The sequence below is a fragment of the Rattus norvegicus genome, chromosome 16 (assembly GCF_036323735.1).
Source record: "Rattus norvegicus strain BN/NHsdMcwi chromosome 16, GRCr8, whole genome shotgun sequence".
Classification (NCBI taxonomy): Eukaryota; Metazoa; Chordata; class Mammalia; order Rodentia; family Muridae; genus Rattus; species Rattus norvegicus.
In genome coordinates, this window is record NC_086034.1 from 2,819,190 (window position 1) to 2,841,749 (window position 22,560).

Below are 22,560 nucleotides of genomic sequence, written 5' to 3' on the forward strand. Positions count from 1 at the left end.
AGGTTAACTTAAAAGGCAAGTGCTGTTCTTGTTCCCCAGAAGTGTCTGGCAGCTTTTGGAGGGGCTTCTGGGGGGAGGATTGGGAAGTCAGGTGCTTCAGGCAGGAGGATGCCAGGAGGCGCTGCGGAGCGGGTGCACTCGACTCTCTGCTGCCCCCCGCGGAGGTGCCCAGGTCCCAGCCGCGGCCCCTCCAGGCTCCACGGGAATGCTGGGAATGTGAGTCAGGGCCTGGGCAAGCGGCCGTGAGCGCGCGTGTCGGGACTGCGGCGGGCGCCGCCCCCTCGGCCCCGCCCGGCCCGGCCCCAGCGCTCGGCGCTGGCCGCGCTCCCCGCCACCTCCCCGCGCTGCCCGCGCTCCGCTGTCTCGCGCTCCTGATCGCTCCAGCTCCTCCCGGCCGCCCGGTGCGGCGGCCACGCGAGGTTGTAAAAATCCATGTGGGACCGCGCTGGGGCGAGCATCCCTAAGGTGAGACGCTGACGCTGGGGCCCCGGCTCCCTCGTGCGGGTCTCCGGTGCTCGTGGGCAGCTGCAATGCGTTATCGGGGGAGCCGAGGGGAGACGGGGAGACGCAGCCGCCTTCCTCGGGGCTCTCTCGGGCGGGGGAAGGGATGGGGCGGCCTAAGGGCGGATTTGCCTCGCTGTCTAAACCCTCGGATTGGAACAAGTGCACAGTTCCTCGGGCGCCCGCCCCGAGCCACCTCCCGCAGTCCCCTTCCCCTCACGGTCCTCGCCTTCCTTTTCTGCAGATACCCCCCTTTTGCCTGGCTGCCTTCTTGCTGGGAGGGGTGGGATGCTTGCGAGGGCGGGGGGTCTCGCCGAACTGCAAGCTGAATAAAGTGGAGAAGACAGGACCCCTAGCCTCGGGGTTATGAGCCTGGCTGTCTGGGTGGGCTCCAGGGGAAAGGGGGGCGGGGGAGGGACGCAGGTTATAAAAAGAAAAATTAATGCCTGGGAAAATGATTTACTGGGGAGGGGTAGGAGGTGGTGTATGAAAAAGGATAGATGTGGAATTAAACCGCATTCCTACCAATTCTCTCCCCACCTCCTAATTATACAAGGGCTACTTACAAGGAGGTATCTTTAAAAAATATTATTATTACTGTCTGAGCCTTTGAAGGATCATTTTTAGGACAGTGAAGAATAAGGGCTCCTTCGTGTGTGAGAATCAAATAGTACCCGTAAACTCTCCTCTGTTCAGCCCTATATAATTTATTTTGGAGTTAGGGGTCTTTCTCCTCCTCGCCAGAGGGAGGGTTCACTCCGTTAGGAGAAGATCGATTTTAGGCGGCTACCTACCTGCCTTTGCTGGATGAAAGACAATTTACTCCCAGAGCGGTGAATTGTCAGCTCCCTCCGTGACTGACAGCCGCACCTGCCACTTATGTGGGTAGAACGGGACCGGTGGAACCCCAAGAGCCAATCAATGCTCGGGAGAGGAGGGATGCTGCCACTTGTCATGGTTAGTTTCCTGGTTGGCTCTTTAAATCAGTGGTTTTACTTAACCATTGGTTTCCACCAGGTAGAACTCCAGCTGTAAGAAGCAGAGAAGCAGGAAACCAACTCCTCAAAATGTGGGCTTAGAAGCGAGTACGTACGGACCCGTGTTCTCCTGTCTTCCCTGTCTGTCACTAGTTGTAGCTGTGGTGCTGAGGCCGTTGGCTTAAACATGAAATGAATCCATGTAAAGAGTGAAGTGGGCATGGGCTTCTGGGACGGCAGGTTGGAATGATCTACCTTTCCTTCAGAATTGCAGTCTTGATAAAGGATGCGCTTACTGTTGAGTTATCTGAGAGAAGGGTGTGGCACTGTCTCCTATGGTCACCCTACCCTTGTCCTTGTGAACTCACACCGTTTCTGAGTATGTAGTTTGGCACTTACATCGGATTTGGTAGGTTTAAGAAGATGTTTTTGAAACGGGGAAAATGTGCTTTACTAGTGTTCACACGGATGGAAAGGATTCTTTTAGATTTGACAGTCAAGCTCCACTCAGGGAAGTGAGGTTGCCTGCTTCTCCCTTGCAAGATGTCAGTTAGGATGGAGGTGTCGATGGGGAAGAGGACTTTACCTTCTCATGAGAGGCATCTTGTTGGTTTGCTTCTGAACTGTAATAAAAACCTTTGATAATTTCCGGGGAAGGAGGGAGGTCTGGTTTGTGAGACTTTCTTGGGTGGATAAATCAGGAATGAAGGAGCGGGTCTGATCTCTGTGCTAGTGAAAACCTGATTTTCAGCACCTTTCTCCTTGAATTCATTAGACAAGTATGAGTTGTGCCCAGAGACCCATCACCTTATGGGAACTGGAACTGGATGTGCGCCCAAAGCTGTTGGTTTCAGCTTTGTATGAGCCAATTGTGAACTGGACCATACTGGTTAGGACATAGATGCCGGGTGTGTCAAGGGGTACTGTCACTATTGCCATTGCTGTTCTTGTACATGCACTCCTTACCTTATTCTAAACTTAGCAGAGCTCCTATGGGGGGGGGATATGCTATTTCCCCTAAATTCTAATTGTAAAAGACTGGGAGAAATTAGGCCTATTGCCACACTATACTGTGATGGTAAGCTCTTTCGTTTGACCCGGAGCCCATGACCTTGCCATGGCCTTCAATTAAGAGTTTGCTGGTGTGGTCTGCACAGGTCTAGTGTGAAAGTGGACTCATCAGCATACCCGAGCCCACCTTTGAAGAGTCCACTGTGATGCTGCCTGACTGCCTGTTCATCCAAAGGCTCTTGTTTCTTCCAGCAGGCAAATTTATCAACATTGTGTATTGTGTATTTGTAATAGGGCATTTTTGGTCTATTAATTCGTTCTAAACTTGATGACGATTTAAAAGAAGATAAAACAAAGTTCACGCTCTTCTATCTTTTTCTTGATACCTCAGACTTCCAATTTAAATGCATTCTGATTGAGTAAATGCTTTTAACAAGTCAGTTGGTTTCCTGCACCCTAAGGGATTAGACTTGCATTTTTCTTTCACTTGCCAAAAAAAAAAAAAAAAAAAACCAACCCCCCCAAAAAAACCCTTTTCACTAGTGATTCAATATACTTATATTTTAAACTGTTCTAAATAGTATAACACATGCTCTCTCTTTTATTATGTTGTAAGAAGCCACAGACTTCAGTTCTGTGTATTATGGAGGGTGAGTGAGGTGAGCCCTACTGTCTATAAGTTCACCTCGGTTCATAGCCTCTGCCTCTCGTCAGGTTGATTCTGCAGACTTTTGTCTCGCCTGTTTAGCACGCAACCTGTTACCACTGCCCATCACATGGGGCACCTTTTGCCAGCTACCACTCCACTTTCAGCAATATTTGTATGGTTCCATGATAGTTTATTTCAGGTTAATTTACTTTATAAGATACTGGAACAAACAGAAAGCAGGAAAGCACCAGTGCTAATAGTCTAACTCTTGCAAGTTTATGACAGTTGGGGCCAAGCTGGAAATCTCTGGTTGCAGCCAGTGTTATCTTTTAGATGGTGAAAAGGGACAAAGTAAGTGAACAGATAAGAAATGCCAACATTGTATCACTCAACTCTGGCAGCGAAACAGAATTTCCTCTTCTAAAGCAACAGGTATTTGTTTTCATGCTCAAGTCTGCAGGCGAATGCAGGCTCAGCTTCTGGGAGCATCCTGACTGTAAGCCACAGTTGAGTTCTGCTGTGTTCCATAGGTGTTCTGGGGCTCCTGTGGCCTGGCCCTGCTATGGCAGAAGCTGTCAAGTGTCCAGGCAAACCGTACAAGCAGATGTCACTTCCACCACATCCTTTCTTGGAGAAAGGACGTTGCACGGGAAAGTCCAACCTCAGTAGTAGATGCTGTTCAAAGTAGGGTAAGGAGGGCTCAATGAACTACAATCTATACTTCTATGTGTGTTCGATGTATGGTGTAGTTAGAGGATTTTACAATTATTGTTACTACTACTACTACTACTACTACTACTACTACTACTACTACTACTATTTCTTCTTCTTCTTCTTCTTCTTCTTCTTCTTCTTCTTCTTCTTCTTCTTCTTCTTCTTCTTCTTCTTCTTCTTCTTCTTCTTCTTCTTCTTCTTCTTCCTCTTCTTCTTCTTCTTCTTCTTCTTCTTCTTCTTCTTCTTCTTCTTCTTCTTCTTCTTCTTCTTCTTCTTCTTCTTCTTCTTCTTCTTCTTCTTCTTCTTCTTCTCCTTCTCCTCCTCCTCCTCCTCCTCCTCCTCCTCCTCCTCCTCCTCCTCCCCCTTCTCCTACCCCCTCCACCCCCTCCTCCCCCTCCTCTTCCTCCTTTCTCCTCCTCCCCTTCCCTTCCCTCTTCCCCTCCCTTCTCCTCCCATTTCCCATCTCCCTCCTCAGGCTGGCTTACAACTCAAATAGATCTGCCAGGCTCTGCCTCCCAAGTGCTGGGATTAAAGGTATTCACCATCATGAGGCCTGGTAACAATTCTTACTTATTTCTATATTTCTTCTTTTCACTCATTTTCTTTTTTCTTTTGATGTGTGTATGTGTGTGTGCATGTGCATGCATGCATGCGTGCGTGTAATCTGTGAATGTGTGCTTATGAGTGCATATGCAGAGGCCAGAGGAGAATGTTGGTTGTCCCTTGAGAGAGGAATTTGTCATTGTTCTCCCTCACCACAGTGTGTGCTGTGGGTCGACCACACACCCATTCCCAGCTTTTAAATGGGAGCTTGGAATCTGAATTCTGGTGCCTGTGCTTATGAGTTTTTACCCATTGGGCTATCTCCCTAGCTCCTCTCTTCATGCATTATCACCTTATCTTCATCTCTACTCTGTGTTCTCTCTCTCTCTCTCTCTCTCTCTCCTTTTCTCTCTCTCCCTCCCTCTCTCCCTCTCTCCTCTCTCTCTCTCTCATACACACACACACACACACACACACACACACACACACACACACACTCACAAACTGTTTAAACTTTGCATTTTGGAATATTCTCTATTTGACATATGGTCTAAAGGTCATAGCAGGTGTGTTTACACTTGTGTAACTTTAATTATCAGGGTACTATTTTTGTTTTAGGACCTGACAGTATTCTGTGACATAATTGTTCATGCAGTGGTGTGGGCCAGTGTGGGGGACCTGGCATTTTTGGAACTTACTGTTACAAGTAGGTGGTGGGGGAAGTATTCTTGGATGAAATGCCATTTTCTTAGATTTACAGGGAGAAGGCTACAGCAAGAGCAGTAGATAGTCGTGGGGGTTTGAAATGAGAACCTCCTTCCCATAGGCTGTCTATTTGCATACTTGGTCTACAGTTGGTGAACTGCTTGGGAAGGATTAGGAGGCGTGTCCTTGTTGGGAAAGGTGTGTCGGGGGTGGGGTGGTTGGGGTGGGTGTTGAGGTTTCAAAAGCCTTAACTGAAAAGTCATTTCTAGTTAGCACTCTATGTGCCTCCAACCTGTGGATGGGGAAGTAACCTCTTAGCTACTTCTTTAACACCATGCCTGACTGCCTGCTAACATGTTCCCTACCATGATGATCATGGACTTACCCTCTGGAACCATGAGTCTTCAGATTAAATGCTGTGTTATATAATCTGCCTTGCTTGTGAGATTTCGTCACAGCAATAAGAAGTGGCTAGAACAATTTTGTAGGAGTGTGAGGGGCACATGTAGCTATAACCAAGTTACTGCAGTTAGCCAGAAAGGAGGGTGAACAGCAGCAACACCAATTAACAATAGTTTCTATAGTCTAACCTTTTCTTTTTTGAGATACAGTCTTATTATGTAGCCCAGGTTGGCTTGGAACCTGGTAATTCTCCTTCTTCAGCTTCCTGAATGCTGGGATTAGAGGTGTGTGTCAGCACATCTAGCTACAGTGTAACTTTAAAGTAACTGTGTGAGGCCCGGTGCAAAGCACTCTTGGTAAAATAGCTAATTTGATATTGGAGTAGATCTGATAGGTTGCCTACCCAATCTTCATCTCCAACTAAAGTAACTGTTTTTGACATGAGAATATACCTTTCTTTTCCTCCCAGACTCCTTGGCATCATAGAGAAGTCATGAGACAGAGGTCTGGTAATGCTGGAGGTAGCAATTATTGGGTGGGGGTTTTCCAGAAAGTTTTAGAAAGAGGGCGCACTTGGCTGGCACACTCCAATAGCTCTTACACTTCGTTCTTGCTGCTGGGAAGACAGGTATAATACTGGATAGGCAGTAATAACTGTAGCAATGAAGGCTAGTCTGTTTTTTCAACATAACAAAGTGGAGGTGTGTTAGTTAACCCTGTGTCTAAGTTTCAGCTCAGTAAAACAAAAAACAGAACAAAACAGCGTAATTACTAATGAAAATGGAGTCTGGAAAGATCTCAGCCTTGATGGCCCTTCTCCTTGATAGCCTGTCTCTGTCTCCTAAGTGCTGAGTGCCACACATGTGCCTTCTACAGAATCTTAGTGAATGAAGCAAAGGACTGCATTATCTACAAGACGTTACTGCAGCCAGACACAATCCTCTTTGATGTGTATTTTCTTAAGACTTCCTCAAAGCGGACACTATCCTACTTATTTTGCAGATGGCAGCATTAAAGCTCCGAGACATTAAAGAACTTGCCCAAGATCACAGAACTAGTAAGTAGAGGGATTGGCATTCAAAACAGTTATCACTTTGATTTTTTTAGGCTTACCTTCGGCTGAAGAGGATAAAGGACCGCAGTAGCAATCACCTTGGAAAGTAACGTTCAAATCAGGTTGAGTAGGCAGCTTAGTCTCAGACTGAAGACATGGAGTTTGACTTCATGGGTTAGAGACTGGAAGTTGGGCCTCAAGGTTTGGGTATGTGACGTCCAGTGTTAGTGGGAACGAGACATCCAGTGTTACAGGGAATGAAGGCAGAGGGGAAGCTTGGGATCCAGCCGACCTCAGGAGAGAGAGAGATAAGAATGCGGTGGGGTGACTGTAAGTCATGGTTTTCCGTTAGACTGTAATCTTCTGAGAACAAAGCAAACGCTTCCTGAAGGTTAGCATTAGACTCTCTCCCTGGCCTCACATTAGCCAGGAAGTAGGGGATGAGTAATGGAGAGAACTGCTGATGAACCCTGTATCATGATTCAGAGCTGGAGGGAGCGTGGGGGATCCTGCTCATCGTCTGAGCCATGTACGGAGCCCTGGATGACCTCGTCTGATGTGACTGAGCTCTTGTTCCGCCGTCTTCGTGTTTAAGAGCGAAGTTGGAGGGAGCTGCAGCGGTGCTTCAGAGCCTGTCAGTCAACTTCCTTCTCTGGCTGTTACCTCTTAGACACTCAAGAGCTTTCATGAGAGGGACTACTTGGACTTTCCAGGTCTTCGTCTCCGCCTCTCTTCCCCTCTTTAAATCTGTGCAAGAATTCGTCTTCTCCTTAGAGGTTCCAATGTTTTTCAGTCCCGTACGTGTTTTTCCTCTTAGGTAAATTCATGGAAAATAACTTCCTTCAAAATTCAAGAGTTCAGGTTTATGTGAGGCCTGAGGTGTCTTTATGGTGAAGTCACTTTTTTTCAAGTGATAGCTGTTTTCTCTCCCAGGAGCAGGGTGTTGTGGCTCTTGTAGTTATCCAGTTGTTTTATTTACAGACTCTTTAATAGACAAATGTTATATTAGACATCTTGTGTCTTGACATCTGTAGTGTAGACTGTTAATGTTCCTGTGGCCGCTTCCTCTCTCCTCCCATGCATGCATTGAGTGACTTGTATCGCTTTTATGGTAGGCCATCACATGTGCAGTATGAGACCATTCAGAGCCACCTTTCATGGTGTGGTGATCACACAATCCCAGGGCCTACGGGAAGGTTTCCACACAGTGGATCTTCATGAACTATTTATTAGATGAACTCAAGGCACAGCAGAGCTCCAATAGCCAGATTTAGACTCACATCCGCCTGACTCTCAAGGCTACTTAATTATTACTGGACACAGTAGGACCGGTGACTGTCCCTACAAAGGAAAGAAAAAAGCAATAACTAAGGACCACTGCATCAATGGCAAAACAGCATGAGGGGCTGGGTCGTCACAGAGGCAGGGTTGAGGCTTGGGTGATTTCTACTCACTCTGTCTCAGTGGGAGAAGCCCAAGGTCTCTACCTCACTGGCTAACTGCGATAATATTGGGCACCCTTCTCCTGGACTGGCTCAGTTTATCCTCCAATTGAGTTCTCTCCTCACTTTACCACCTGATTCCTAGGACTGTGCCCTTGACGTCTTGGGCACCTCTTCTTCCCTTGCCTCTGAGATCTGTTGCTTCTAAGGTCTACCCTCTGCTCTCGAACGTACACTGCCTTTGCCAGGGAGAGTTCTTCTTGGTCAGAGCCCAGGAAATCTGTACTTGCTGGCTGGCACCTCACGGGCACTCACTAAAATTAAAAAAGGGGAGAGAGAGGGGAAGGAGAGAGAGAGGGAGAGAGAGGAAGGGAGCCAGCCCTTTCAGGAAAGAACTGATTGCTTTTCCTGGAAGTCAATGATGAGATTACGCCCCACGGCATGAATATAGGGTAAAAAGCCATCTCTTGGATACATTTGGAGATGAGCAAACAGTGACAGGACTCACAGATGCCTCTCAACAGCAGCTTTCTTCGTTAACTGCTTCCTTCCCGCTTCTCCTGTGCGTGTGTGCACATGCTTTTGCATGTATGTAGGCACACATCTGCGTGTGTGCACATGTGTGTGCACATGTGTATGCACATGCTTTTGTATGCGTGTAGGCACACATCTGTGTGGGTGCACATGTGTGTACTTGCAGGTGAAAGCCACAGTTTGATGTTGAAAATCATTCTCCAGTTTTCTTTTATGGTATTCACTGAAGCAGGTTTTCCAAGTTAAGCCCAGAGCTCCCTGATATGACCAGTCCTTGATATTGCTAGGCACCTTCCTCTGAGGGTCCCTGGCTCTGAGTTCTCGGGCCAGACTCACAGGAAGTTATCTGTGACTGCCTGGTATTTATGTGGATTTCTGGGGATATGAACGTCAGTCCTCATTCTTACATGAGAAGCACTTTAACGAATGAGCCATCTCTCCAGGCCTCATTGAATTTGTGTGTGTGTGTGTGTGTGTGTGTGTGTGTGTGTGTGTGTGCACATGTGTGTCTAAAATTACCTCTTTTCTTGCCTCCCTGCTTTCCACCCCTACTCAGTGTTGAGTATGAATGAACTGTAGGCAGCAAAGCACATTCTCCTCACATACTTGAGGAAAGATCTATTAATTCAAGATAACTTCTTAGTGGGTCAGAAGACAAGAGCTTGAATGGGAATGGAGCAGTTTGACTGTTTTGTAAGAATACTCTCATCTCCTTATGCAAACTAGGAGAGACATTTCTGCTAAAATGGCATGACTAATTATAGCAAGAAAGAGCAGGGCTTCATAGGAAACTAAACCTTGCTGTGCTCTGCAGCTCTTGGTTCCTATGCTGTGAATCTCACTGTGACACGGCGGACGCCATCGGGGTGGGAGTGCATCCTCTGTGCGTTGGTGGTGATCGAAGGGTCTTTGCTGCCCCAGAGCTGCTCTGCGGTGGAAACCTATTCCCTGGAGGTGCAGAGCTGGGTGTCTCTGTAAGATGTGAGGTCAGGCGAGGCCTGTGACCCCTGGTTGTTTCTCAGTGGAACTGGCAGACATCACACTCCTTTCACGATGGTGTTCATCGCCTGATTGAAGGCAGGCTTGCCGTGTTACTTTCCTGCCAGCCAGTTCCGGCTAACTGTCATGACCTTGAAGAGCAGGGGCAGTATATCCTTGAAGCAGAGCTGTTGACTCTCTTTTTATGTGTGTCTCTCAGAAGATGGTTTCTGGTCTTTCCTGATGATGTGTGTTTTCTTCCTGTCCAGGCTGTAAAGCTCCCCTCTACCTCCTCTTCTTCCTTTCTTTCCCAATCTGGCGCATCCTCCTGCTCGTTCCTGGGCCTCCCCCCCAAGGGAGTATAAGGTTGGGTAGTGAATGGGATGATGGCTTTGCATTCTTGTGGGCTGTATGAGGACAAATCCTGTTTGATGCTAGTTGGACACAAAGGCAACAGGGTTCCAGGGGCTGGTCATCCTGCCTGGGGACGTGGAACAGTTAGCAGGGGCTGACCCACAAGGGGGATTCTCTACCATTTTTGTTAAGGATGAAAAGAAACTGTTATTTTTATATACAGACCTTAAATATACGGATGACCCACCTTGAATTCACAACATGAATAGTTGCTTGGAATAACTTCAAGCAGATCCTTTTAGCTATAGAAATGTAACACTGGCCTGGGTTCCCTTTGTGTGTTTGCCATTTGTCCTATTTGGGACCTCTATTTCTCATCACTTAGGTCATCTTATTTCATGTGTATCATGTAAGACACACGAGTGTACACACACACACATACACGCATGCACATATATACTCATACATCCTCATACACAGATATCTGTTCATGCACGCAGACTTTCAATTAAATAACTTTCAATCAAATAAATGACATTGTTTGCAATGTCAACCTCAGGAACAAAAACACCATGTGTGCTCTTATGGTAGATTTATTAATAAGGAAATAACCCACTATTTATATAGCTGCCATATGTCTGTATACTTACCCCATGGCAGGTCTCTTCTGCGTATGAGGAGGACTGTAACCAGAGCAGGCGCTTTGGGGGCTTGAAGGCTGGAGTCTGGTGGTAGCAGTGGTTCTCTTCTGGGGAGCAACCAGCCTGTCACAGAGGACTTGAGAGGTTCGTGAAGAACAGTGAGGGAAGGGCTCCTGAGTAAGGTGATACTTAAGGTGTCATGGAGGACAAGTGGGTGACTAGTGTAGAAAGAGCATGGGTTTTGGTGGTACAAATACCAGATGAATAGTATGGGAGTAGATCCAAAATGAGAAAATGGGAGGAGATTCAGAGCTTGGTGAGGTGAACATAGGTGGGCCTGTGGAGCCAGTGTTTTGGCTGAGGGTGTAGTGTGGTGAGAGAGGCCTGAGAGGGTGACTGGGCACAAGTATCCTGTGAGCTATGAAGAAGCTAGAGCTAGAGCTTGGGTGAGGGTTGACACAGAGACTGTGAGTTGCTTTTTTTTTTTTTAATTAAAGAGATTAAAAAAATTTTTTTTTCTGTACTAGGAATTGAACCTGGGACCTTGTACTTATGGGAGTGATTTGGGGCTTGGTTTGGGTCAAGGAGGTTGAAACTGGTAGAGTGATGACAAAATGGGTACAACAGGATTAGATTTGGCCTTAGACATCCCAGCAGCAGCCACTGGGACTTCATTGACTAAACATACTTTATGTAGCCTTGCTGATGTTCAAAGACCGTTTTCCAGGTGAGGATCCTCCTGACCAAAGACCTGCGGTGGAAATCCACACCACTCAGAGGTTTTGAGACTCTCTCTAAATGCCATCAAGGACCAAAGGCTTTGCAGTGGGATTTAAGCAGAGACTAGAACTCGTACCTTGCTTTAAAAACACAAAGGTCGGTGTTTGCCATAAGTGGACGGGATCAAACTGCCCGTAAGAACGACAAGACAGAAGTGTGGGGTGATTTATAGAATATCGAGAGTAGCCTGAGAAAGTTCATGGATGGAAATGGTTTGGCTATCCTCTGACAGGCCTCCAGCTGGGAGTTAGAGGTGAGAACTCTGTTGTGTGCTCTATGTGTCCTGCCTGCCTTGGACTTCACACGTCTAAAAGACAACATAGATAAACTGCCTTTCACACCTTGTTCTGAACCTTGCACCTCCACTTAGGAACCCATGTTTTGGGCGCTGTGTCGTATCTTTGTTTGCGGGGAGCACTTGTATTTTAGAAGAGTCACCCACAGTATCTGGACAGTCACCTGACTCGTGGATGTTGCCGCTACTTTATAGAGGTAAAGGGGGAAAAGCATAGGCATCAATAAAGGGGAGAAGAGTGACCTTCATGATGTCACTGAGCAAAGATGGAGGCCATTAGCTATGCCCAGAACATACAGTGTTTAGTCAAATGCTTCAACATGATCAACTATAGCTGGTTGACTGGAAGAAGAAAAGGTTAGAAGTCTTACTGTGTGAGATGTCAGGGGGGAAAGTGTTGAGAGTTATGCTAAAGAGCAAAATGTAAATAGAATCTTCTTCCATTTGGACATGTCTGTTTAGTCAGCATTTGTCCCGGTTTTTAGGAAAATACATATTCAGAAATACATTTTCTAAGAGACGGCATGTAGCTCTGTCAGCAGAGTGCTTGTTAGCATGTGTAAGGGTCTGCGTTTGATTCTGAGCACTGCATAAACCGGGCATGGTTGGGCGTGCCTAGCATCTCAGCATACAGGAGTGGGAGGCAGGAGGATTATGAGTTCAAGATTATCCTCAGCTACACACAGAGTTCAAGGCCAGCCTGAGAGAGATGACTCTGTCCCTAGACATTAGATTATTCATTACTTTGTTTATTTGTGTTTGTTTGTTTGTTTACGGTGGAGATTGAACCCAGAGCCTTGCATATACTAATCATAACCTCTAATGCTAAGGTGTATATCTAGTCCTTGTCAGTCTTTTTTAATAGAGTAGGCTTGCCGGAGGCATAGATGAAAGTTGAAGGAACAGTATTCTCGGTATATTCTGGCAAACAGGTGGTGCCTGGCAAGGAACGCACTTGGATGCCACGTTATGGTTCTAGGTTCATTTGTGAGAATGGTGCAGTATGGAGCTAGAAAAAAGACCAACCATGCCTTGACTGTTGCAAGTCAGGGCTGGAGAGAGGACGGCACCGTCAAGCCACAGCCCTCGGATTCCCAAGTCATTTTGATCTGCTTGTCCTGGGCATTCTGCACGCTGTTTGGGAGTTCCTCTAGCTTTTATGTGATGGATTCCCTTTAGGCAAAGGACTGAGCTGGGTATGAAGCTCCAGTGCCTTCTAATGCTTCCTGCATTTGTGTTGTAGCACCTGTTAGAAGTTCATTCATTCCCTTTGCAGGCTGGACAACATCACATTGTCTGTGTATGCCACGTTCGAGTTCCCGGTTTGATGCTTTCGGCTAATACAAGTAATTCTGCTGTCCGCGATGGCGTTGGATATTTTTGAGGATATTTAATTCCCTGGCACTTCTGCTCCATCTCCTACAGGGGAAGATCAGCTTCCCAAGGTTCAAAAGGAGCCCTCGGGCGGAGATGCTGCTCCTGGCAGTGGGAAGTCCCTTGGGGCTCTCTAAAATGTTCATTTCAGAGCGATGATCAGTGCTCACAGGCTCCTGACCCAAGTAGGTGGAGGAACTGGGATCTGAATCTTGTACTCTTGGCCTCAAAGGCCATGCTTCAACTGTTCTACACAGAACTGGTTCTAATTACAACACTGCAGTGGTTAGGAAGATGAGAGAGATACGACTGATGCCTTCGGTGAGCTGTGAGGACTGAATTATCTATCCTTTGAGAGGCTCACGTGAAATGGTGGCTTAGTGCAATTGGAAACTCTGCTGTAAGATAGGATCACAGCATTGTCTGGAGCCCCGTTCTCTGGCCCTTCTAAGAGAGGGTGTGCCTGGGACAGGGACAGCTGGACTCATTATCGAGCTGTGCTTGAGACATGTATTCATACACGTACTGACCATTCAAATCCTGAGTTCTAACTTGATCTTAGCCAAAAGGCCGAGAAGCGATTAAAATCCTGAGTTCTATTGCTCTAGCTGACACTCACTTCTGCACTGTTTGTACAGCTCTCTCATGGCACGCCAAGATGGAGCCCCCTTTGAGCATTCTTTTTTGTTTTCACTTTATGTCCAAGCATCAGGAAGAAAGTTTTTTTTTTTTTTTGGATAGACAGATAAAGAAAATATACACGGAAGCAGTTACAATGCCTAGGTATGTTCATCGATGTCTAAAAAGACATAATTTACAGACGTTTACATCTGTCTAGAGACCTAAGGTAAAGAATTCTGTTCTGAAGGATGCTATTACCTGGCTGGGTCAGGTAAAAAAGGAGAGGGAGAAGTGAGAGAATGCTGTCCGGCGTTCGAACCTAAATGTTCAGATTTGGTTTAGCACGGTACCTCATCTGCTCTGGTGGGTAGTCTCTGGTTGTCTTCACCCTGGCACTTGGGCTGGAGGGCTCACCCTTGTGTAGTTATCCTCACAGTGAAGAGGAAACAATGATTTACCCACAGGGTAGCTCCTAGATATGGCTCCTATCTCCCCTCCACACAGGCCATTGTCTCAACTAAGTCATGTGGCCGAGTCACGTTTCAGTGGAGCGAGAAAGATTCTCATCCTACCACAGGGAAACTGTAGGCTTGTGAACAATTGCTACAGCTACCTGGAAATTTGCTTTCACCTCTACACTTTTGATGACTTTTTTGACCAGTTAACTTTGTAGATCCACTATGGCAAGATTTTTAACATTGTTAATTCTACTTTACTCACAAGGAAGAAATATTATATTAAAGGGTTGAAGAAAACATCCCATTGTATCTGTTGATCAAAATTGATGATGATGGTGGTGGTGATGATGGTGATGGTGGTGGTGATGATGATGATAGTGGTGGTGATGATGACGATGTTAGTGGTGATGATGATGGTGGTGGTGATGGTGGTAACGATACTCAGTAAGCCTTGGCAGGCGTTTAGCCAAACATTTCTCTGTTCTTAGTTATAATAATCACTCACTTAATTTGGTAAAGTAGCCATCATTACAGCTGAGGCCTTTCTACTGAGTAAAGCTTAGTGAAGCTCACTAACATGCTCAAAGTTAAATAGATAATAAGTATGAGATCATGGACTCACATCTAATGTGTAATAAATCTCTTAAGGTTTCTCAAACTTGGGTAGGGTCTCTTTGGAATAAAATTACTATAGTGATACTTTAATTATATAAACATACGGCTGGTGAGATCACTTTTAAATGTCTTATACTTTGATAAAGCCCAAATCAATTTAGAAATTGAGTACTCTCATATTAATAATTTAAATTAACATCATTAACTTAACTGCATACACTAAATTGCTGCTTGTAACTGGAATATGACTGACTATTTATTGTAGGCGGGTTCTTTGGCAGTCAACTGGTCTACCCTGCTGTGCACTGGCTGATGACTCAATTTTCTCACAAACCTAACTTCTGTGAAACTTTGACTCATGCCAAGGAGTATGGCATCCTTTAGCTTTTACCCAGTGGGAATGTGTGCTTCAGGTTCCTCAGTCCATCTTCTTCCCTTTCTCATCCACTCACAATGATTCCTTAGGCTTCAGGGCGATGCTCCAACCCAACGGGCCTGTCCGTTGTGGTGATCAAGAATGCTCTCCTAGTATTTGTCTTCAGATTACTCAAAAAAAGACAGCACTTGAACTCTCATGAGCTTTGCAAATTCCTTAATGGACGTGATTCTGGATCTGTCCCCCATGTCTGATTCTGCCTCGTTAAAAACCTAGATTTTCTCCGTTTCTGTACTTCTTCTCATTGAGTTACCTTAGAGTACACATTCATCACTCTCTGGAGGCCTTCATCTGATGATAGGGTTTAAAGTAGTTGACAGCCTTGTATAATAATTAGAGTTGTTAATACAAGTCCAAATAATGGGGATGTGACCCCATTTCCTGTGCAGGACCTCTGGCATGATAGAAGCTACTTTCTGGATTTGTTCTTTAGAAATATCCAGTGAGTAGATTCCAGCTATGTGTCTTAGTTTCCCTTTTCATTTTTTTTCTATTAGAATTCATGAGCAAGAGATCTTCTGATGACTGAATGTATGAACTCTTAGGCACTGAAAATTCAGTTTTTCAAGAGGTTTCTGAATCCAATTCAGCACTGTGCTTTTGTTTCTCTTTAAAGGCTCGGATGTAATTCCTTCATGAGCATCAGCCATGCTAATGAGGCACTGCTGCCTTCTTTGTAAATGGAATAAATATGCATACATGAGCACATAGATGTATATATACATGAGCACATAGATGTATGCATACATGAGCACATAGATGTATATATACATGAGCACATAGATGTATATATACATGAGCACATAGATGTATGCATACATGAGCACATAGATGTATGCATACATGAGCACATAGATGTATGCATACATGAGCACATAGATGTATGCATACATGAGCACATAGATGTATGCATACATGAGCACATAGATGTATGCATACATGAGCACATAGACGCATGCATACACGAGCACATAGATGTATGCAGACACGAGCACATGGATGTATGCAGACACGAGCACATGGATGTATGCAGACACGAGCACATAGATGTATATATACATGAACATATAGGTATGCATACATGAGCACATAGATATATGCAGACATGAGGTACATGTGAATGTTCTGTTCTGAAATTTGCACATTTAAGCTATTTTCCACCTCATGTTCTTGAGTTCTTCTTGTTGCTAAAATTTTTCTAGTGTATGTGATTTTGTATATATATATTTTTTTTTCTAGCAAGAACCCCCTTACACAATGCTGTCGCCAATGAAGAAGCATTTTGTACAGTTGAGTGTCAGAGGTTAAGGGCATGGAGGTGTGTGTTTCTTTTACCTTTTCTGTCATTTTCTTTGGAACACCTGTTGGTGGACAGATTGGGGATTTTTAATGTTAAGACCTGATAATCCCCAGCTGTTTTTTGGTAAGTGTATTATAGCTGAAGTGTTGCCAATTGACATTTCACGTTTGCAGATTAAAGGAGGCGCACAGATGTTTTAAAACCAAATTTAGCAATCTTAGTTATTTCTTCAGTGCAACCAGTGTATTTTTCCCATCATGTGAGGCCATGAATAACACTGTATTCAGCATATTGTACCAGCCATATCCGTTAAGTTAATTTTATTTAATGTCTCATTACTTTGACCTTTTACTGCTTGACTTTTGTCAGGCTTTTAACTTTAGGATTTAGCTCTATAATAGCATCTTTCTTTAGAAAGTTTTTAGTTATTTTACATTTTCAGTTCATACTTTGGAATAGTTGGATAGGGTTTAAAATGTACACAGAGGCAATGGCTGACGGGAAGAGTAAAACTAAACCTGGGGTATAGGGAACTCCTGCTCACTTGGGGTATGGAGTGTGGTCAACTTCTTCGATCAAGTACTTGGCTATAAAACACAATCTGAGGCAGTTGAACGTGTAATCTTGCTAGGTCTGTGCATGGAAAACAGTAATTATAAAATGAGCGTGAGAGAGAGAGAGCAGTGAGGTGTGCACACCCAGAGAGAGCGGTGAGGTCTGCACACCAGAGAAAGCAGTGAGATGTGCACATGTATGATTCAGTTTTATAGAGATTCTGGGAAAATGACTGGAAAGCATTTTTGACAATTTCAGTTACAGCAAGTGGGATTTATTTTACTCCTAACTCATATTTTTGTAGCATTTAATATTATTTTACTATTGATATTCCTTAATATCTATGGGTATATAATGTTGCAGCCTGCAATTTTTCCCCCCAAAATACATCCTAACCAAGAAGCAGTTTAAAATTGATACCCACTGGCAAAAGGAAAATCTGAGTCTCACTGAGTTTAATAACCTCAGTTCAGGGCAGGCTATTACAAAAAAGGTGGCCAACACAAAATGAACTTTGTTTTTTCTTTTGTTTTGTTTTGATACTTTTTTGTCTTTTGCTAGTTTGTTCTGATTTTTGTTTTTGTGCTCAGGGGGGCGCCGAGACAGAGTGTGTTGGGTAGGTAGGCAAATGAGATTCTGGGAGGAGTATGGGGAGGGTGAAATATAATTAAAACACGTTGTGTGAAAACAATCTATAAAACTATAAAACTATAAAAAATATTACTGCTAAGCCCATAGCTTCTTATCTGTCCAGGAGGAAGAAAGGAGAGCCCACCTCTTAAAAACAAAATTAACAATGCCTGAAGCACTTTTAAATAGCGAACAGTTTGACCCAAGCCAGTCAGACGGGGCTAAACTTAATGAGTTGAGAGAATTCCAAGATAGTTTTGAGGTTTCTAGTGGCCTTAGGCATATCAAGGTTATCCAGGTTGGCTTTAATTGGCTATTATCTGATGCCGTGCATTCTGTTAAGTATCTTTCTTGTGTCATTTCATTTAATGACACCTCCCCATTCCCCATGAGAACAGCTATCGCCCCCCAGCTTTGCAGTTGAAGGACAGGAAGGTACCTGCTTGAGGCCCCATCAGGAAGTGTGAGGGATGTCTGAATGGACCCAGCCAGATCTGATTTCGAGGCTTCCCCTCTCTTTGAAAACACAATGTCTTTCTCCCTGCTTAGCTTTATAAAATTGTCACATAATGTCCTCGGAAGTGACTTCAGTGTTGTGAGAAAGGCCATGAGACTGAGTCCCAGTTTCACTCTTTCAGACAGTCAAGGACAGTTTTGCATGGCTCCTGTGTCCTCAGCCATGTGTAAGAAGAGCTACCAGGGCCACTCTGGCCCTTTGTGACTGTGGCTTCTCCATTGGGGAGGACTGCATCGGGGCCAGTGCAGGTGTCTGCAGAACCTGGCATTCCAGAGCCCACTCTTGTACCTGGAGACTTGTGACTCTGATTGCCTCCAATCCTGCTGCAGTATGCCCAGCTCTTAAGGTTGCCAAGGGACCCATGTTTGCAAGGTTATAGACAAATATCAACAGGCTACAGCCCATGGATCACATCCATCTGCTGTCATACATTTTTTTTAAATCGAGTTTTATTGGAATGCAGCCTTGTGCACTGATTATAAATCACTTATAGTCACTGTCACGCTGAACTGGCAGTCAGACACTTGTGACAGAGACCGAATGGCCCACAAAACCTGAAATGCATCATCATTTCGTCCTTTACAGAAAAAAGCCTCCCTAACTTGGATATATCTGGAAATAGCGGTTGAGCTAGCTAGCAGAATTCATATACGTGAGGCCCCGGAGTATATTTGAACTAGCAGTGAGGATGGAGGGTTTTTGGAGGTAGGTAGACCTTCTCTTTGCCATTGGATTTTGTTTAGTAAATGTTTTAATTGAGGATTCAAGCAATGCCTTTCTAATCTTTACATTTGTCAACACAGGAAGACAAATATGCTGTATTTGCCAGTTTACCAGCTCAGTGTATACATTTGAAATGTATAGGGATGTGGTCCTTGGGTCTGTATCACCCTCTGGAGTCTTCCAATGTTAGACTGAGTATTGAAATTGGGGCTTATGGTAGAAAGGAAGAGAAACCCCAAGAAATGCATTATGAGTGAGTAGAGTGCTTTGGGGGGTCATGTGTGGACAACTGGGTGTGCCGTAGATCATGTTCAAAGTTCTGATAGTGGCAGAGGTGGTACAGGTGGGCACTATAAAATTAATCTGTGCAATTAATATTTACCTGCATAAAAGCCTGCAGCAGCACATACCCACAATCCCAACACGTGGGAAGCTGATGCCAGCCCGAGCAAGTCCCAGGCCAGACTTGGCTACCTAGTGAGATGTCTCAAAAAGGAGGCAGATTTATCCTTCTCATGTGTGTTGTCCCTTAGGCTTATGAAAACAAATAAGACCAATCAACTGTATTAAAAGAGAGGAAACTCCCACTAAAATCCTCATCCCCTATGTCGTTTCTGCCAGTTTAGCTGGACACTCAGGGTCTATTCTGTAGGCTTCCTCCCAGCCTGCCCTTGTATGTCATTACCTCCTTTCCTAGACTTCTATTGCAAAGTGAAGGGGCTATGCCCTTAAATCTCACATCCACAGGGCCTGCAACATGACTCAAATGGATTGACCTTGTAGAAGGCAAGCTGTCCGTTGATATGATCTAAACGATGATTAGGAAGGAGTCCCGTGAATGGTCTATGTGATGCTGAGAGGCAGGAAGTGACTTGATGCATTTGAGCAACAAGAAGGCTTGTTCTGAGGGGGTGACGGAGAGAGCCTTCAGGGAGCGAGTGGGAAAGAGAACCTACAGGGTTTATCTATGCAGCACTGGGAAGCCTTGAAGGGTTCTAAGTGGGCGGTGAAGATATTTTTGTGATTATAATTGTAACTTGACACAGTTTGGCTGATGTTTTGGAAATAGAACAGAGGGTGTCAAAGTGAGAGGTGGTTCGGGAGGGTATGGGCTAGCTCAAACAAGAGTTATGCTGGAGTAATGGGCTGGTGCCAGTCAGTACTTGTGGGGGACAAGGAGACGGATTTAAGGGAGCGTTTTAGAAAGAAGGTAGAGTGGACTTGAAGTCCGTGGTGAGAGAGAATGAGTTCTTATTTAGGTCTTTCATGTGGTAAAAGTCAGCCAGTGTTTTACCCCCTATAGGCCAAACATAGAAAGAGGGAGTCGGGCAGAAGGGAAGGCGTAGGGTGTGGAGGGATAGGAAAAGCAGGGGTGTGTGCCTTCCTGCAGGTGCTCCTCAGCTCCAGTGTGTCATTGTCATGGAGGGAAGTGAGCAAGGCATCGCAAGACTTTCAGCTTTTACTTTACTTTTATTTATTTTTCCAAAGAGAAGCTGGAATCTGGATTTTAATGTGACTTTCTGGATCTCTCTGTGTTGGCAACTAGAAGCGAATGCTAAGGAGCCTTGAACTCGTCACGTTCAACACGTCTGTGTAGCAGCCTTAACCCCATGGGCAGACTTGCTTGAGTCCTGTTCTTTACCATGTCTCCCTGTAGAAAGATTTCATTCTGGGATTAAATGTCATCTGTGACCCAGAGTTTTAAAAAGTTGGAAGGAGCTGGTCAGGGGAAAAAAAAGTCAGAGATATTTTAAACTGACGAAGTCTTGGGAGATGCTGATGACCTCAGCTCACACGGTCTGTCAGCAGGGCTCAGGTGATGGGCCAGGGCTAGAATCTGTGGAAATAAACTTAACCTAATTTAGAGCAGATAGCAGGAAGTGTTTTTGTCTTAAAATAGAGCATTCTAGACTGTGGTAGTCTGAGACACTTGAGGGAGACAAGAATGAAGGCTCTTCCCAGTCATGTTCCCCTGAGCTTCTAGTTGGAGAGTCCTTAAGCCTTTTAAAAGGGTGAGTGGATGAGGGCATATTTTATTTATGAATCCATATGCAATTAGAGACAACACGCTCATAGGCTCGAGAAGCCATCTGTTATCCAGCTTCAGTTTTAAGCAGAATTTACCCGCGGACTTCCAGTTTTATTCACGAGATGCTTTTAAAGTGGAAGGTGTTGGTCAGCTAATCTCTTTGGGGGGGGGCGGTGCCAGAGTTCGTCTTATGTCAGCAACATCTGTTTCTGTGCAGCTTGAGGGTATGAATAATTTAACCTTCTTGCATATTACAAATATACACAGGCAGGTATTTTAGAGAACTTATCAGGAACTCCACTGATTCTCTCTCTCTCTCTCTCTCTCTCTCTCTCTCTCCCTCTCTCTCTCTCTCTCTCCTCCTCCCTCCCTCTCCCTCACCCCCCTCTCTCTCAGCTATGTAAGAGTATTTAAAACAGCAAGAGCTTATTACTACCTTATTTCCTAAAGAAACTTTTATAGGTGAGGAGAAAAGCTCAAAATGGTCTTCTTGAGGTCAGTAATGGGAAGTAGGCATTATTGATTACTGAATGAAGCTGATCTTTATTTTCTCAAAAATTCATTTTAGAGAATTAAAAAAAATAACAACAACAACAAAAAAAAAAAACAAAACCCCACCAGGGTGGTTGAGAAACAAGGAGACAACAACCCGAAAAAGCCTGAGTGTCAGAGCAAGTGTCTGAAAATACCCCAGGGAACTTAAACACAGCTGGGCAGAGGGCGGAGGGTGTGACTGACTCATGAGAACAGGTAGGAATCATGAGGTGGTGTAGGGGATGTGGCAGCTGGGGAGCCTGACTCTGACTTCATTATCTGAGTCTGCACCTCTTGATCAAACTTGACCTAATTCTGCATGGAGCAGCCTTAGGGGTGGTCTGGTCCCAGAAAACTGTGCCCGATCTTTTATAAATCTGGTAGAAGAAACTCATTTCCAAATAATTCACTTTGGGTCAGGTTGCTAATTAAATTTGATTTTAAGAAGTAGATGCGTGGGCTGGGGCGATAGCTCATTTGATACCGTAAGCACGAGATCTGAATTTAATCTCCTAACCCTTATGAAAAGGACAGGTATGTGGTGGTGTCATGGTTGCTTGCTTATAATCTTAGTGCTGGGGAGGCAAGGACAGTCGGTCCCAGGGGCTCTCTGGTCTGCCAGCCTCATCTATTTAGGGAGCTCCAGGCCAATGAGAAGAAGGTAGATGGTTTGAGCAATGAAATGTCTTGTAATAGAAGTGCTTATGTGAGCCTCACAATCTTAACTCAATTGCTGGAACCCATGGTAGAAAGAGAACCAACTCCCTAAAATTGTTCTCTGACCTTCATAATGTGCTGTGGCGTATTGTATCTATGCACACGCACATGCGTGTGTGTGCAAACACACACACACTATACATATGTATGTATGTATGTATATACTATATATGTATATATATTTAAGTTTAAAAATTTAAAAGGGAGCAGCTCTCTGCTCCCAAACCCCGTGGGAGAGAGACCTCACCGCCTGATCAGGTGGGCACTCCTGAGGCTGCAGAGCGGAGGAGACCACCAACACTGCCCACCCCTGCCCACATCCCTGGCCCAAGAGGCAACTGTATAAGGCCTCTGGGTTCCCGTAGGGGAGGGCCCAGGGGCGGCAGGACCCCTGCGCCTGAGACACCGCCGGAACCTGAAGGAAACAGACCGGATAAACAGTTCTCTGCACCCAAATCCCGTGGGAGGGAG

General features: G+C 45.0%; 1 protein-coding gene across 29 annotated transcripts in view; it reads left to right on the forward strand.

Annotated features, from left to right (window-relative positions):
• The first annotated feature begins 209 nt into the window (after nucleotides 1–209).
• Nucleotides 210–22,560, forward strand: part of Erc2 (ELKS/RAB6-interacting/CAST family member 2) — an 860,860-nt gene continuing 838,509 nt past the window's right edge. For 7 of the 29 annotated variants that reach the window (XR_010058280.1, XR_010058281.1, XM_063275116.1 and 4 more), the window contains exon 1: nucleotides 211–465. The gene's annotated coding sequence lies outside the window, so the exon portion shown is untranslated. Of the gene's footprint in view, nucleotides 466–1,433; nucleotides 1,587–3,668; nucleotides 3,828–6,504; nucleotides 6,560–22,560 lie in introns of those variants that run through there. The other 22 variants (XR_010058282.1, XM_017600007.2, XM_063275121.1 and 19 more) reach the window with 13 other exon arrangements.